The 15,184-nt window shown below is 40.5% G+C and overlaps 1 protein-coding gene across 14 annotated transcripts in view; it reads right to left on the reverse strand.

Annotated features, from left to right (window-relative positions):
• The window catches only part of FYN (FYN proto-oncogene, Src family tyrosine kinase), a 204,486-nt gene that overhangs the window by 81,058 nt on the left and 108,244 nt on the right, over nucleotides 1–15,184 (reverse strand). For 2 of the 14 annotated variants that reach the window (XM_070556843.1, XM_070556840.1), the window contains exon 1: nucleotides 14,264–14,680. The exons of 8 other annotated variants lie outside the window; for them this stretch is intronic. The gene's annotated coding sequence lies outside the window, so the exon portion shown is untranslated. Of the gene's footprint in view, nucleotides 1–12,989; nucleotides 13,099–14,263; nucleotides 14,705–15,184 lie in introns of those variants that run through there. 4 more of the 14 variants (XM_008514795.2, XM_070556841.1, XM_070556844.1 and 1 more) reach the window with 4 other exon arrangements.

Raw genomic sequence — 15,184 nt, forward strand, 5'->3', positions numbered from 1 at the left:
TGTTAGGTGGTATTTGTATTATGTTTTTCATTTTTTTCCTGCCCTGGTTGACATTATTAGTGGTATGTTTTCATTTTCTTTCTTAGAACTAGGTAGGAATTCCCTTATGTAGAAAAGGAGAGGTAGAAAGAGCAACCCAGGCAGACAGCATCGTCAGGGTCTCAGCCACTTAAAAAAGCAAGCAAAGACAGCAGGACCAGAACACTGTAACATTGTCCCAAAAGTCTGCTTTTGCTAGGGCCACAGAACATTCTGGTCCTTATCTGTCTCTTCTTCAGAGGTCTCACAAAGAAGGCTACTGCTGCAGTGTTGAATGAATGAATGAATGAATGAATCCATCCACCCACCATTTATAGACCAATACTATGTATCCAGCAGCGTGCACAGAACACAAAGATGCAAAATGCCATTCCCATCACTGAAGGGCATTCAGCCAATGGGAGACGATGGACACGGAAAGGACTTGTCTTGCTCCAACATGGCAAGTGAGCTTCCTGGAGAAACACACATGATGCTCCGGGAGCTGAAGCGTGCAGGTCCCTCCTACCTGGAGGAAGCTGGGTCTGCAGGAAGGACTGGTGAGGGAGCGAGGTGGGTTAAGTGCTCCCCAGCCAGAGGAACACCTCTTATGAAGGCACAGATTCAGGAAGGAGCACTCCAGGGAGCAGCTTTGTTTGGTGTGACAAAAGCCAAGAGTGTAGGTGGGCCACCAGAAAGTTAAGCAGGAGCCTAAATATGAAAGAGGGAGCAGGCATCAAGGCTTCTGAGCAAGAGTCAGTAGTTCAGCAAGATTATTTAACAGCAGGGAGGATGGACTGGAGGGAGAGGGGGAGGGGGTAAGTAATCGATTTAAAATTGAATGTCAACATCTGCATTTCACAACACAAAACACTTGATACAAATCTCAGTTTAAGAGTACTCTTCCAAATTCTGAATTAACACAACCAATCATAAGTTAGGGAGTGAATACATGCCTTTCAGAAAACGTTCTTCAAGTAATAAATTTCCCTTGTACAACTTACAAAACATTCGATTTCCCATATAATCTGGGACAATCTCTTGTGAAAAGGAAGGCACTCTACACTGAAGGGTGGCTGACCATTTGGTACCATGGTACTAGGAAGAGTCCAGAAGAAACAGGAACCCACTGCCCACTATGCACCTGGTACAAAGAGGGGGTGGTGACAGCTATCTGGTAGCTGGCTTTGAAAAAAGTATCTCAGAAACAAAAAGAGAATTTCTAATTTAGCAAGTTTATGGTTTAGCAAGTTTATGGATTTTTCAGTTCTCTCCCTCTTTCTTTTTTAAGTTTAGGAATAATTCACATACAGTAAAACATACAGATCTTAAGTGTACAGTTCAATGAGTTCCGACATATATATGTATATACTTGTGTAACCTAAACCCCCATGGAGATAGAGAAAATTTTCATCTCCTTAGAAAGAGCTGTCAATGCCCCTTTGCAGTCAGTCCCATTCTAGGCAACCACAGTTATGATTTCTACTGCCATAGATTAGTTTTGCCTGGTCCAGGACTTCATGTAAATGCAATCATACAGTATGTACTTTTTGTGTCTACTTATTTTTGACATTTATCCATGCTATTGTACATTTCAGTAGTTCATTATTGCTGAGCAGTAGGTAGTTTTTATTGATTCGGTTATTACAGTAGTTTTTATTGCTGAGCAATATTCCATGGTATGAATATACCACTCTTTGGTATGTTTTTAACAGCCTTCTCTTTTGCTAGAGTATGCAACTGACTACCCAAGGCAAAGCAAAACAGAAAAGGTGTGGGTGTGCAGGTTCAGGTGACGTCGCTGACTGTTCTCTAAGCTGTCAGGTTGGACTTTATAAGCGGGCTTCATCTTCAGAAACCTCTAACAGCAACAGGGACTAAAAATGCAGGCAGATCTGGAAAACCAAGAGAGAGACCACCACTTGTATTATCTGAGCACTATCTGCTTAGATCACAGGAGCAGATGAAAAATGACTCCCAAAAGACGGATGCCAACTCACTGAGAATACAGGTACTCAAGATGAGTATTTGGTTAGACATATTATTTAGATAACTAAAATATTCTTTAAATAATTAAAATGTGTCCAAAGAGGCCTGCACCTAGTCTAGGATTCTGTATTGTTTCCCCCTAACTGTCAATCCTTTCCTCCCACAAGCAGGACTTTAGTAAGTAGAATGAGGGAACTCAGCAGAGAAAGGAAGTGATCCAAAAGTACTGTAAGAATACGCCAGGTTTTAATGAGAGAACTGTACCCATGAGAGCCAAGTAACTACTTGGTGTGATTTAAGTTGTGTTCAAGAGATAATACCTGGAAGCTTCAAGGAGAGCCAACGAGCTCCAGCTAAACGGTTTATTGAGCAGCAGAAGCAAAAGGCAAAAGTCAAGGAAAGAAGAGAGTTATCTTGAAAGCCTTATATTCTAAGACGCTTATTTCTTCGCTCTGTGAGACTGTTTAAAAAAGCAGCACAAAAGATCCGAAATGACATCCAAAATGCATATTCTGTCTTCTCCTGTACAGCTGTCACAATTCACTATGAAAATCAGATAGTGTTCTGATGACTTGAAATACACTATTCGGGTCAGTTCCTCCCTCCATCATTGTACACTGCCTGTCCTTTGAAATGAATGAGTCATTCTGTCTCCAACACTCCCATTATCACTGGAAGTGATGTTGGTTCGCACAGTCATGCTGAAGACACACTGGAAACATAAAGATCTCAGATCTGGGTGGAGTCTGATTTGGTTCCAAGAATCATGCGGATAATGTCCTAAAAAAAAGTTGGCAGCCTTCCTTTCCATTTTGCAGACTAGATCTACCTACTTGCTCTCTATTTTGTCCATCTTATTTGTCTGAAGCAATTGCAAAGTAAGTACTAACACCAGCTATTGTTTCTGCTGCACAACTAACTGTGTGTCAGATACTATGTTTTATGCTTCATTCTCACAGTCTTCGAGGTTGGCACTATGATTATTCCTACATCAGTGATGAGGGAAATAAAACACAGCCCCAGCTTCTACGGTCATTCATCACTATTCTGTATGTTGATTTGGCCTAGCTGTTGGAGGTGGGGGGTGGGAGTGGGGAAATGTGAAAGATGATGCATGAACAGACAGAAAGCAAAATGATCCTATTCTTTGATCTCCCTCCTTACATATTTTAACATTAAATTTTGTAATTAGGTCAAAGGGAGAGACATCGCTGTTGAGAGCTACAGTTAAAGTTTAACAATTATTTCCTAGAAAATGGTTAATTAGACTGACTTGGGATACAGGCTTTGGAATACATATTCATTCTGATAGCAGTTACAGTACAAGACATCTCATAAATAAAAGCCATTTAGAACATTATCCACAGGAAACAGCTGCAGCTGGTAAGGGCACTTTTGACATTAAGGAAACGCAGAACTTCACGGAATTAGAGGAAGGCAGGAGTAATATATCACACAGTAACACTATCTTAGCAAGAGCTGGACCATGTTTTCAATAGATACACTCATTTTACAGCAGTTCATGCTTGCTTACCTCTCTCTGGGTTTTCAGGAGATAAGCATGGCATATCAAGAACAAAAATTAAAAGAAATGTGAGCTAGACTCAGACATTTACAATTTCAAGGGTTAGGGCCCTGTGGTTTGGTGCAAAGCTTGGGCTTGTTCTGCCGTAAAGACCTGAGCTGTTCAATATGGTAAGTAAGCACTAACCACATGTGGCTGGTCCAAGCTGAGATGTGATCTAAGTGTAAAGTATATAACTGGATTTCAAAGAATCAGCGTGAAGAAAAGAACGTAAAATATCTTACTAATGAATTTTAAAATACTGATTGCATGTTGAAATGATAATGTTTTGAATATGTTGTCTTAAATAAAATATATTATTAAAATTACTTTCATCTGTTTATTTTTGCTTTTTTAATGTGGCTACCAGAAAATTTAAAATTATCCTATGTTGCCTGTATTTGTGGTTTGCATTACATGTCTATTGGACAGCGCTGGTATAGATACTCAGTAACTGAAAAGATCGATCCGAGTTGAAGAGCTGGTGCACTTGAGCAAAAGTGGTAAACTGTCTGCAGTGAAATATGTTCCCCAAGAGGCGAATAAAATGATTTAACAGGAAGCAAACATATATACTGCTATTCTGCCCCGACCCACTGGCGACCTCAGGTGAGCCACTCTTCCTTCCAGGGTCTAGTCCCTGCAAGGGTTGATCCAGATAATCTTGAATTTTCTTCTGGCCCTAACATTTTGAGTCTGTGGCAAACTCCTAAGGACTAATAACTCATGGGCGAGGGTGAATTAAAAAAAACTCTAATATTTGCAGCCCCAAATGTTGCCTGCTGATCTCTCACGGGTTGTACTTTTGATTAAGTCTTTCTGGAGAGACAGCTAAAATTTAATGGCAATGATACCATGTTTGTGACATACAGACTAGGCTACCCTAAAGAATGGATGATGCCATTTGCTCTGTGTATCCAAAAAAGTGTGTGTGTTTTTTTTTAAAGATTTTATTATTTCCTTTTTCTCCCCAAAGCCCCCCGGTACATAGTTGTATATTCTTCGTTGTGGGTTCTTCTAGTTGTGGCATGTGGGACGCTGCCTCAGCGTGGTCTGATGAGCAGTGCCATGTCCGCGCCCAGGATTCGAACCAACGAAACACCGGGCTGCCTGCAGCGGAGCGCGCAAACTCAACCACTCGGCCACGGGGCCAGCCCCCAAAAAAGTGGGTTTTATATGACAAGATTATACTTCTAACATAGAAAACTTAAGAGCTCCTTAATAATCTAACAAACACATGTTAAAAGGTGAACCCAAAATGTTCTCAAATATCCTGGGGGAGGGTGAACAGAACAAGTTATTCTTTTAGTTCAGACTCTATCCTGTTTCTTTATATTTTCAAAGCATCTAATTATCTGCTGGAGGTTATTCTGCATCTCCTAGGCGAATTACACACTTTTTACAAGATTCAAGATGTTTTCCTTAAAAGGTAAAAAAAATTTCAATTTAGTCAACTCAATTATAACAAATAGGGTAAAATTTCAGCAGAGTACAAGATAAATAGCATTCATGACCTCATAAATATTTTAAATAAATATATGCTCAAAATCTACGTGTGTAAACAAATTTGGAATTAAGCACAAAGTGTAGGGATAAATGCCTACACCGTAGGGATGGGAATCTTGCTTATTATGAAGACCTCCAGAAATAGTGCAGGATCCCCCCTGGAAAGAACCCATAACGTACATGCTCATTTCTGTAGAATTTCCCTGTTCTATCTCATTTAAACTGGACATCTTTAACTTCTGACCATGTAGCGACAGTGTGTTCAACAGCTACTAATATACTTGCCTGTTTTGAAGGAGGCCCGGCCTTTATTTACATGGCCCCAGATTCCCCCCTCTGAGACTTTCTTAACGTGACCACAATATCACTAATACTGATCAGCCCTGCTTGTACTAGAGTTAATCCAAGAAATGATGGGTGAGAAAAGAAATGTTAGACATGCAGGCTCTTCCCCTCTCTTTCTTGCCTCTTCTTCCCTCCTTTCCCTTCTTTTTTTCCTTCCTTCCTTTTTCTGGTTTGTCCATATCACACCAGTACCATTCATGTCACTTTTTAACTAACACTGAAGGCAAACTGGAAATTTTGACTGAAATGCCGAAACAAATGGCTTGCGCTCCAGCCATTCCATACTTTTGGGGAACTTATTTTAAAAAGCAAGAAGGAGGCTTCAACGTCACAAAACAACAAAAGGGTAGACTGGCCACCTTCACTTTTGAAACTGGTGGAGTGGGAGTTGGTCAATCCATGAATGGAAGCAAGTCTCGATGGGTCTACTGTGCAAGATAACAATGTTACTTGAAAATGGAAAAAATGACCCTGCATTTCTTTGCCTTTGCCACTATCTACAGAACCCACATTTGAAAAAACACTAAGAGAAGCAGATTAAAAAGAATAGCTGCTAGCTGGCTTTTCCTCAGCATTTTGTATTTTCATTCCTTTGTTCTTTTCTTGTTCAACCTCGTTCCCAATTATTGTACTGTTTCGGGGCACTGGGGACAGGACGTCTGGGAAACATAACACACATTAGTCCATCTGTTTGCTCTGTGAATTCTTCTCAGCATCTTTGCGTGGCAACAGGAAGGATGTGGGCTCCCTTTCAGATTCAAATGAGGCTAATCAGCCCTACCTCAGGTTGACAACACCATGCCTTTGTTACTCCGGTGGCCGAGAAAGCCGGAACCCCCATCTCTAGGTGGGGGAACCATTCCGCCCTGGGGCTTCATCTCTATTTTTAACATCAGATCCCTAACCCACCCCTCGCTCGAAATAAATAAGATCAAAAAACAAAAAAACTGCTGACACAGTACAACCCAAGTGCACTCTTTCCTTAAGAGAATTCTGATTTTTAGAGTTGAAAAGACCAAAGCTTCCAATGTATTTACAGACATTTTAAATAGCGTGGGACAAATGTTCCGAAGTGGCACTGTCTCCTTCTTTCAAACTATTTCTGAAGCTTGAAAAATGTGATAGGAAAAGCCCACCACGCCTTTTTCCCGTGGCTCAGCCAAGGGAGCGCCTGGAAGAAAGACACAGCTAGGAAGCACTTTTAGCAGCCTAAGCCAGTGTTCATTAATGAATCTTGATTTAGGGAGGTAGTGGGGAGGGTGGGGCGTAGGGATAGACAGACAGGCCTGCTGACTGGTGGAATGTCACTGGGGGACTTAGTTTATCTCTAACATTCTAGTTGACACATTCTAGTATTTGACAGTTTAGCATAAGTGAGGGAAATTGTTAAACTGAATTCTCACCAAACAGGGGTAGAAATAGGTTTGGGTGAAATTCAGTCCCATTTCCGTATTTGAAATCTCAACATCAATTGTCTTAAGAAAAAATTGGCCTTATGGAAAAAACTGTCAAGGAGTGCTAGATGGAAAAAAAGTCAAATTTGGGTAATCCTACTAAAGTGTTTCAGCACTTGGTCTGACCCCTCATATAGGATGCTTTCATAGGAGGGATAGTTAGCCCACTTTCTATTTTGACAGGGATTAGAGAAATGTGGTTCTTTATGGACTTCAGCATTGCATCATCCAAAAAGCCCTCTCATAATCCTTTGGGAATAAGTCAGGAAAATGCGGATTGGATACTAGGGCAATGAAGTGAATGATAATATTTAAATGGGGCTGATCAGTGACTTCATGTCCACCAAGAAGGTGGCCTCTAGGGGCATAAAACAGGGCTCTGAGCTCTTCAACAACTTTGCCAACATCTTAGATGAAGATACGGAAAATTTGCTTGATCAAATGTTTAGATGAAACAAACTTTTGGAGGCATAGGAAATGTTGTGGGTGACAACCTCAAGACACGAAAACATCTTGACAGGCTAGAGTAATGGGCCAGAATGGAGATGATAAAATTAGTGAAGGACACATGTGAGGGCCTAAACAAAAAAATGTGGCACAAGTACAGGATGAGGGACATGTGGTTTGGCAGCAGCATGTGTGAAAAAGATTTGGGAGGTGTTAGCTGAAAATAACTTCAATTTGAGTCAATTGTTTGACATGCTGCTTAAAAGTCAGTGTGACCTAATGCAGTATTCACCGGAATATAGCATTAGGTCAGGGCTCACTTAAGTTGGGGCTTCAGAAACACTTTTTAGACACTTGGGAGCATGTGATATAAATGTGTTGGGTACAGTTTCTTAATAAACCTAGCTTGGTTTAACCAAGGAGAGAGGTGTTACCAGTTATCATGGAAGTCCTCCCCTTAACAGGCTGAGCTAAGGAGGTTAACAGATCACAGTTAAGGAGCTGCCAAACCAGAGGCTGCACTTACCCATTCTTATCAAGTCTGGACTTCGAGTCTTTAAATTGCAATGATAACAAAATTTTAAGGCACCAAGAGGCAGAGAGCAGTTAAAAGGCTATATCGTACCTCTATTCCTTATGAAATACAATGCTAAAGAATATTAAGACACTGCATTGTCTGTCTGAAGGTGGGACTCTTCAACTGTCTGGACAGTTCTGGGCCCCATGCTGGGGTTTGCTTTCTTGATGGTTGGAGAGGAGGATGAGGGTTAGGGGGTGGAGTACACATGACTTACAGCCAGCCCCCTGCAAGCACAATAGGGTACTATTCCCATGGGGGAGGAGATCTCTGACACCTCTTTCTACCTTCCCTCTGTATACAAATTGTGAACTCTGGAACTTCCAAACATAACATTTACCTTATGTCAGCGAATGAATGGCAAGTTTGTCCCTATTCTCTTTTAGAAATATAAAAAGTAAGCCAGTATAATTTCTAAACAAATTGGTTTTTTTTTAACAGGAAATTTTTTGCTATGCGTTGTACTCCTGCCTTGTGCAGCAGGCCGTTGATCTTCAGGAAAAGAACCACATGGATCTTGGTTTACAGGCTTAAGAGCAACAAGCAAGAGTCACGGTCTCTCATTCTCAATTGTTTCTCTTGAGAGAGAGAAATCATTACATGATGGTGCCAGCGAGTTTCAGCCTCAATATAGGATATTTTCTCAAGGGACTTCCTTAATAATTATCCAAGAAAGTATTCCTTAAAACATACATATACAGGGCTGGCCCCGTGGCCGAGTGGTTAAGTTCGCGCACTCCGCTGCAGGCGGCCCAGTGTTTCGTTGGTTCGAATCCTGGGCGCGGACATGGCACTGCTCATCAAACCACGCTGAGGCAGCATCCCACATGCCACAACTAGAAGGACCGACAACGAAGAATATACAACTATGTACCGGGGGGCTTTGGGGAGAAAAAGGAAAAAAATAAAATCTTAAAAAACAAAAAACAAAAAACAAACAAAAAAAAACATACATATACATACATACATACACACACACGTGTACCCATAAGTATGTGTGTGTGGGTGTGTGTGTATAATTTGACAGTCTTTCAAGTCATGACTATATAGAATCTAGAACTTGTTCAGAAAACAGTAATTAAGATATTGAAAGGACTTGGAATTACGTTGGGAAAAACTACTACATAAAGGTAAATACTGTTTTGCTTAGAGAAGAAGACATTTTAAGTAGTCTTTAAAAAAACTGATGGGTTGTTAAATGGAAGAATATTTTCTTATGACTCATTTTAATAATGAGACCTTCCGAAACATGGTAGAGAATATCTTGATGCTAGAGATGTTCTGATAGAATTTATCTAATCAGATACTGGTTGGACTAGATGAACTTTAAGGTTCCTTCAAGCACAGAAGTTCTAGGATTTCATGGTGCTTTTTTTTCCCCCCGAAATAGCCGATGGTATTGAAGCTAACAAGGTAATCTGAAGATGAATGCCTTGAGGTCAGGGCTTCTGAGAAGCTGAATTCATAGTTGCTTAGAAGCCAAAGGAAGGAATCTATGTTCTGAGATAAAGCGGACAATGTCAGTGAAAAGTTTTTAATATTCTTCCTGGGAAACGGAAACAACCATGTATAAAGTAAATCATCAGAATTATAAGGACAAAGTGACATAGTGAGCAATTTTACCAACACCTCTCTTAGTGACTGATGGATTAATAAATACATAAAAGATTTGAACAGCACAATGAAGAGGTTTAATCTAATAGATATATTTAGTCTATCTCCCCAGCTTCCATCAGAGACTATCCATTTTTTTAAAAAAAAAATTCATGTATGTTTTAAAAACTTGATCACATACTAGGCCATGAAGTAAGTCTCAATAAATTTTGTAGAACTGATATCATACAAACAACATTCTCTGACAACAATAGATTTTTCAAGTTAGATCCCAAAACAAAACGATTATGAATAAACTGTCATTGTCTAGCAATTTAAAATGACACTGCTAATAACTCATGAATCAAATAAGAAATAATTATAACATTCTTAGAACTGAGTGATGATGAAAATATTCCATATTAAAACTTGTCAGATTCCCTCAAGTTGTATTTAGAGGAAAATACTTAAATCTTATTCTAGAAGGAAGAAGGATTGAAAATTGAATATCCAACTCAGGATGTAAGAAAGTGAACAAGAGTAAATGCAAAGAAAGTGGAAGAAGGGAATAAAAAAGGGTAGAAATTCATAAGATCATAAAATAAAGATATATCAGAGAAGATTAACAAAGGAAAAGCTGTTTATTTGAAAAGATAAAATAGACCACCAAAATTGATCAAGAAAAACAGACAGGGTGCTCATAATAATATTAGGAAGGAAAGAGAGAACATAACCATAGATTCAGCAGAGATTAAATTTGAAAATTTCAATGAAATGAAGAATTTCAGAGAAAAGTCTTATAACCATTAAATAAACTGGTTCATCAGTTAAAAATCTACTTCCTCCACCCAAAAAACAAAACCAATAAAACACTAGGTTTCAGATGGTTTTAGAGAAAAAAGAGGCAAGTTTTGCAGATAGAAAATGGAAAGCACTAGTGCAAACTTAGTATCAAAATAAGACAAGGATATTAGGAAAAAAGAAAAATTATAGCCAGTCTCAGATAGAAATACAAACACAAAAACCCTAAAAAAATATTAGCAAACTGTATCCAACAGTGCATAAATTATATCATGGCTAACGTGGATTTTTACCAACAATGCAAGGATGGTTTAACTTTAGAAAATTGCCGACAATAATTTCTCATTATTAGATTGAAAGAGAAAAACCGTATGATATTTTATCAACAGACATAGAAAAAAAGCATTGAATAAAATTCAACACTTATCTGTGATTTTAAAAAATAGAAACTTTTAGCAAACTAGGATCAGAAGGGAACTTTCTTAACCTAATAAAAAGTATTAACCAAATCCCAGTAGTAAGCATCATGATCAATGGTGAAATGCTAGCAGCCCTCCCTCTAAAATCAAGAACAAGCAAAGGATGTGTGCTCTCCCTACTTCTTTTTAACACTGTATTGCAGGTCCTGTCCAGAGTGGTAAGACAAGAAAAATAAATAAATAAAGCATAAAAGATTGAAAAAGAAGAAATAAAACTTTTGATTATTTATAGATATGATTTGTTACACAGAAAACCTAAGAGCAATACAGATAAATTATCAGAATTGATAAAAGTCTTTTGCAAACTGCCAAGTAGTAGTTAAATATGATAAATTCTGTTCCTATGCACCAGCAACAGTTAGACAAAGCAATTTTTTAAAAAATAGAACACTGTGCTTATTTTCCTTGACCTTCATTGACTACTCTTCCACACACCTCACTCAGATGAGCATAGGAAGAGAAAAAATAATTAAGAAAAACAAGTAACCTAATTATATTGTGAAACTCTGAGTGGCAGGGAGTATAATTTCATGGAAGACGGACAGGCTTCCTCACTATTATACAGTTCCCATGGAAAAATTCCACTTGAAAAAAACAAGGCGTTGTAGACGGGGTTACCTTGAATCGTGGTGAATCACACATATTACTGGAAAAGAAACACAAACAGGAAGTTCCAGGTCTCTGCAAATCAAACTCTGCCTCAAAGGAAAAACAAAGTTGACACCTTCTCTTCTACACAGCCTATAATAAAGTCAGCAGGAACCAGCCCTCCAAAGGGTGTCCCACATCGGGAAGGAGACAGGTGTCTTGAACAGAGACAGAGACAGGTAGGTAGAGAGAAGGTTAAGAAAGTTCCTCATCCATGTGAAGATAATATTGAAGGTTACTTAAAAACATTTTTTGTTGAAATTTCACTACAATCAAGCCCAGGATGACATTTAAATTCTAAGAACCACCTGATCCGACTGAGATCCCCCAAACTCTTATTCTATATTTGGGTATATCCATCGGCATGGGGCTTGGTCTGCTCCTGTTTTTAACATCCTTAGGGAAGCATACTATGGCACATACAATTCTTTTCCACTCAGGGGTTGATTAGTTATTATTTTGGATGAAGTGATAATAAAAATGAGATAAAACTTCGTGGAGAACTTTCTATATTCACTTGGATCTGACCGGGCAATTCACTCAATGAAAACAAGGTTATCTGAAAATACTCTATTATGAGGTTATTTTTAAAAATGTGTTCAAAGCCTAATTTATTGGAAACACCCAAAATAAGCAAGAACAGGAGACTGGTTTCTTATTTGATTGGTTACATAAACTATGGTATATTCCTATAGAATAGGATACAGCTCTGAAATCATATTGTAAAATAAATTTATTGACAGAAAAATATTCACGGCATATTGCCAAGTTAAAAAAATTACATAAAAAAACATTAAGCGCAATTTGAAATCATTTAAAAAATTCCAAATTTGCACTGGGAAAGGACATTGAACAAAATACTAATAATGTATGTTTTTATCTCTGAGTGATGGAATAATAGGTGACTTTCATTTTGTCCTCCCCGCTTTTCGGTATTTTCTAAGTACTCTAGACCGGAGGGTGTGTATTAATGTAGATACTACCTTTAAAAATTCATCTTAATGAAAATACCTGGAATTCATATGGCACAAAGTTCCGCAGCCCTCCAAAATACACACACACTAAGTACAGTTTCATGGCAGCCGAAACAACCAACAAAAACAGTGTCCTACTGACAGCCATACTGGAGGATATTCTTTTTCCTGTTCTACCACAGGACTGACTACCACTCCATTTGGCCTGGAGCGTACCAGTGCCCCCAGGAGACACTTCAAAGCTTCAGTGCCCATCCCAAGGAGGTGTTTTCTTCCCTTAGCTTACTCTCACACCATCAGCAAAGGAAAGCACAGAGCCCCCACCCCAGCATCTGGGGTAGCAGGACATAATGAGAATTGCGGGAGTGAACAAAAATTCCATTTACCCCCTTCAAAATGTTATTTCCTCATTCAGCAACACTCTCTAGCTCTACTGCCTGGCTTCCAAGCCTTCCACACCAGTGTCCCCACAGCTCTTCCATCAATCTCCCACAGCCCCAACACGATCTCCACCCAGGATGGTACATATCTCCACACAACCGTCCATGCGGTTCCCACATCACATCCGTGTGCCAGACCCTACTCTAGTCTTACCCCTTCAGAAGCCTTCTTCTCAGCAACTCAGGCCTACATTGCTCTCGCTGTCTCACAATTCCTTGGCTTATCCCTGCACTTGATCATGGTAGGGTGGGGCATTCACATCATTTCACTGTTTCCTGTGCATGGTGGGATCTCTAAAGGGTTGGGGCCAAGTCCCGTATCTCTTTAATTCTCCCCCTTGCCTTCTCCTAGCTCCTAGTACAGGGCTGCAATATAGTTGGTTCTCAAGTCCAAGAGACAGACTTTTACAGTGGGGTGACTTGGCTGGCATTTCTCCCAACAGCAATTTTACAAGCAATCTTTCCCTTTTGTCTGTCTGTCTGCCTGCCTCCTTCCCTCCCGCTTTCATGCTTGTCCTACCCCTAAGAGCAGAGAATTACAGTTTCCTTGCTTACTCTTCTCAGTCTGTATCTATATGGTTTCCTATCATTCAGCTGCACTGACGGATGGCAAATCACTAACGCAGGTAATCCCCAAGAGTACTGGGACCTCTTGCCTTCTTGCTCCAGGCCCCTGGGCACTCCGGGGGTGCTATCACCTCTGTGTCTGTTTCCATCGAGGACTGTGCACCTTTCAGGTCCTCCCCAGCTCTTCTCCTTGCTTTTTAGGACTTTGGTGGGTTACGTTATCCATCCATTTATTCACCCACTCATCCAACACCTAGTTACTGAGCACCTTCTGTGTGCTGGGCACTGTTGCTTAAACTCACAGCTGGAGGTCTTGTTTCCCCAACTAGACTGGAAGCTCTCTGCCTGCTACAATTACTTAAATGCCGTCAGAGAATCCAGCAGTGTGCTCATAAATGTTTGAACAATATTTAACTGATTGACTGAAACTAGAAAGAGAAAAGGAATAAAGTGGAAAGCTACAGTTTTCATGTTATCACTCTCCCCTTTGTGGTTTGACTACAGAGATGGTGTAAAGACAAGGAAAAACTCCGACTCCAACAGAGTGAGTAGATGCCTTCATTTTTTTCTGAGCCTCTGTCCAGACTAAACCACACAGCGATGTAATCGAAAGCATTCTTTAAGTTGCAGAATATTTTACAAATATGGAGCATCATCCTCCTCCTCCTCATCAGGATATGCGTTATCCATACCTTGGGGTGGAAAGCTTGATTCTGAACAACAAGCAACCAAGTCACCCCATTTTGCATGCTCCTGCAACCAGCAGCAAAATACAGCCTGGAAAAAAAGCTGACAGCCTGACAAAGCCCAAATGGAAAAGAAAAATGAGCAAGAACAGCCAAACACCCAAAGAGAGCAAACCTGCACTGCTCGGAGGAAGAAATCCTCTAATTGCCTCCACGCTCCTGCTTGCTTCCATCTGCTTGCCTTTAAGGAAGCCCAACTACTGGGCTCCCCGCAGCCGCGGAGAAGAGAGAAAGTACGTCCCGAAGACCTGGATGCCCGCAGCAGTCAGGAACCAACAGGAAGGGCGGAAGGTCGATGAGCAAGGCTAAACTGCAAATCCAACAACAGATTCAATGTTTGTTATGCAAAACTGAGCAAACAGCCTCTCTGGGTTGCGAGACCACATGAAAAATGACGGAGATCATTCTCGGGAGGAAGGCAGCCGTGCCAGTGTGTGAGTAGGAATGCTGCAGGGGTCTACTCAGCCCAGACAGCCTGTGAGCCTCCCCCAGGAAGAGCGGCGTGGGGCCCAGCTGCAATCAGGTTTCCTGTGGGGAACTGACCGGAAGCGCAGGCGCCCACACTCCTCAGTGTGGGGTAACCAAACCTCTCTTGGGGCCCACCCTTGGCAAAACTCCCAAGAGGCAATCTGACTTTTTAGAAATGCCAACCTTTTGATTCTGGTCTGATTTTGATCATTTCTCCTCTGCTCTCCCTATCTTCATCTCCCCAATCCCACAGTCTCATTTGCCCCCAACCCTCACCCTTTCTGGGCTGCCCCATGCTCAGGACCTTCCTGTGCCCCTGCAATCTGAGGGAGCACCCTATGGAGCAATTAGATAGTATAACTAAAAAAAAAAATCACAGCGTCTTGGAGAATAAGCAGGCCATTTTCAGATGATAAAACGAGGTGCACAGATGCAAAGAGACAGGATGTGTTCACGCCGCCAGGAAACAGCAAGGATGTGAGCCCTCATCTCATATCTACAACATACCACACATACGAGAGAAAAAGGAAGCCAGTGCTTAGTGGCAATTGCTGGGCCTGAGACTGTG

This window comes from Equus przewalskii, chromosome 9, assembly GCF_037783145.1.
Source record: "Equus przewalskii isolate Varuska chromosome 9, EquPr2, whole genome shotgun sequence".
In the NCBI taxonomy this organism is placed as follows: domain Eukaryota; kingdom Metazoa; phylum Chordata; class Mammalia; order Perissodactyla; family Equidae; genus Equus; species Equus przewalskii.